This window comes from Lepidothrix coronata, unplaced genomic scaffold, assembly GCF_001604755.1.
Source record: "Lepidothrix coronata isolate B3197 unplaced genomic scaffold, Lepidothrix_coronata-1.0 Scaffold148, whole genome shotgun sequence".
In the NCBI taxonomy this organism is placed as follows: domain Eukaryota; kingdom Metazoa; phylum Chordata; class Aves; order Passeriformes; family Pipridae; genus Lepidothrix; species Lepidothrix coronata.
In genome coordinates, this window is record NW_016690328.1 from 232,635 (window position 1) to 235,289 (window position 2,655).

The 2,655-nt window shown below is 50.8% G+C and overlaps 2 non-coding genes across 2 annotated transcripts; both read right to left on the minus strand.

The window, feature by feature from the left end:
• Nucleotides 1-615: 615 nt before the first annotated feature.
• On the minus strand, nt 616-688 carry TRNAF-GAA. The gene has a single exon. It is a non-coding gene; the product is annotated as a tRNA-Phe (tRNA).
• Nucleotides 689-1,303: 615 nt separating this feature from the next.
• On the minus strand, nt 1,304-1,376 carry TRNAF-GAA. Its single transcript has one exon. It is a non-coding gene; the product is annotated as a tRNA-Phe (tRNA).
• Nucleotides 1,377-2,655: the final 1,279 nt, after the last annotated feature.

Genomic DNA, 2,655 nt, shown 5'->3' on the forward strand with positions numbered 1-2,655 from the left:
GGTTCAAGAAGGTGATGATGTTGTTGACTCATTATTCAAATCCTGAGCAGGGAATTCATCTCCTGAAAGTGCTGCAGAATCTGAAAACTTGATGTCCAGAGCACCACTAGAATGAAAGGCAGAAAGAAGAGTCTCTGCCCTGCTGTGGGGAAGAGATTGGATGGTGACCTTGAGAAACTGGGAGTCAAAGCTTTGCTTCTCACTTTTTTTATTTTGAAAACTAGTAACTCATGTTTTGTTTTGTCTCTGCTGTTTGCCTGAAGGTCTCCATGGATCAGGAATTAGTCAGAAAGGGTCAGAGAAGCAAAGCCAAAGCACAATTACTCAGTTTAGAACTCTTTGGGATATCTGCACATTGAATACTTTAATTTTAAAAAAGGTAAGAGCAGGAAGGTTCAGGAAAGGGCACTAAGATTCATCAAAGATCGTGGAATTGGAGAATATCCCAAGCTGGAAGGGACCCACAAGGACATCATTGACTCATTTAGGTTGGAAAGGACCTCCAAGCTTTGACCCATCACCACCTCATCAACCAGCCCAGAGCACTGAGTGCCATGTCCAGTAATTCCTTGGACACCTCCAGGGAGGAATCATCAAGTCCAACTCCCAAAACGCTGCTGAAGCCCGGGATTGAACCAGGGACCTTTAGATCTTCAGTCTAACGCTCTCCCAGCTGAGCTACTTCAGCCCTGAAATGTGGATCTCTTTCCCTGCGAGGAACAGGCAGGACAGCCTGGAAAAAGGCACTTTTTAGGGAGAGAGCTTTTTTCAAGGTCAGTTGTGATTCAGATTAAAATGAACTCTTTTGATAAGGTGTTATTTCTCGTGCCAAATAACAGGTTTGATTTCCTGCACAGCCAAATGCCTATGGGTCGACCTTCCTACCTCTTCTCAGGGCAGTCCAGGACACAGGACTGGGAACAAGCAGTTGAAGGAACTAAAGAAAAACCTCTTTCTATCACTATTTTTGCTGACTCCTTTGAATTAAAAACGACGTCCCTGTTTCACAGACTCAGACTGGTTGAGGTCAGAAGGGACCTCATGGACATCAAACCCCTGCTCAGGCAGGAACACTTCCAGCCAGTTGTACAGGGTCACATCCAGGTGGCTTTGAAATATGGCAAAGAATGGGAACTTCACCTCTCAGGGCAACCCTTCCCAGCTCTCTCATCCCCTCCTCAGTGGAGAGATGCTCCAGCCCCTTCATCCCCCTCCTGGCCCTTTGCTGGCCTCTCTCCTGCCTGTCCATGTCTCTGTTGTACTGGAATCCCAGCCCTGGGCACCCAAAAGGGCAGGAAAACCCTGCTGAAGCCCGGGATTGAACCAGGGACCTTTAGATCTTCAGTCTAACGCTCTCCCAGCTGAGCTACTTCAGCCCTGCTGGGGCTGCCATTGGCACAAACCCCGTTGGAACAGGAAGAGCTTTCAGCTCCAACTGGCTCAGGGGACACTTGGCTCTTGTTCTGTCCCTGGGGAGTACTGAGGGGTCCCTGGGGACCACCTTCTCAAACAGCACCAGGCACTCAGGGAAATCAAATGTGTCCATTTAGATCAGGGGATGGTCCTTCTAAGTGCAGTTCCCTGTCTCTGGAAAAGGCCCAGGGAGATGTTCCATGGGAGATGACGGGAGTGTGGCTGAAGTTCATCCCCTTTGTGCCGTATTCAAGGAAGGGACATGTCCTGTTCTGTCTGTTCACATCTGTCTCTGGATGCTTAAACCACGGAATGGTTTGTGTTGGAAGGGACCTGAAAGATCATCTCATTCCAAGCCCCTGCCATGGGCAGGGACACCTTCCACTAGCTCAGGTTGCTCCAAGCCCTGTCCAAGCTGGTCTTGGACACTTCCAGGGATGGGGCAGCCACAGCTTCTCTGGGCAACCTGTGCCAGGGCCTCACCACCCTCACAGGGAAGAATTTCTTCCTAATATCCCATCCAATATATCCATCCCTTACAATATTCCCATCCCTCTGGTAGTGGGAAACCATTCCCCCTTGTCCTGTCACTCCATCCCTTGTCCCAGGTCCCTCTCCAGCTCTCTTGGAGCCCCTTTAGGCCCTGGAAGGGGCTCTCAGGTCTCCCTGGAGCCTTCCCTTCTCCAGGTGAACCCCCCCAGCTCTCCCATCCTGGCTCCAGAGCAGAGGGGCTCCAGCCCTTGGAGCATCTCCGTGGCCTCCTCTGGACTCCCTCCAACAGCTCCACCTCCTTTTGATATTGGTGGCTCAGAGTTTTCTCAGAGTCTGGACTAACCTGTCACTCCACAGAGCTCCCATCATCCATGTCCAGTTGGCTCTGAGTGGGTGACAGGGACCCATCTGCAGGTTCTCCCTGGGAAAGGGACACCTGCCAGGTCGGCCTGTGTGGGATCCTGGCTCCCTTGGGACACAGCTCCGCCCTTCCAGCTGTCCCATTTCTGCCTCGCCAGCTTTCTCCTTGTCAAGGAAAGCAGAAACCAAAGCTGTTCTGCTTCTCACCAGCTTTCCTCAGACAGGAGGAAATGCTCCCAACATGGAAACTGTGGTATTTGCCAGCCCACTCTGCCTAGCTGGAAATATTCAGCTGGGTGCAAAATTCCCACTGAATTTGTACCACTTTGCACATACTTGCAGTGTTGGTGGAAAGGATAAAGAACAAGCCTTGAAGGAAGTGCTACCTTG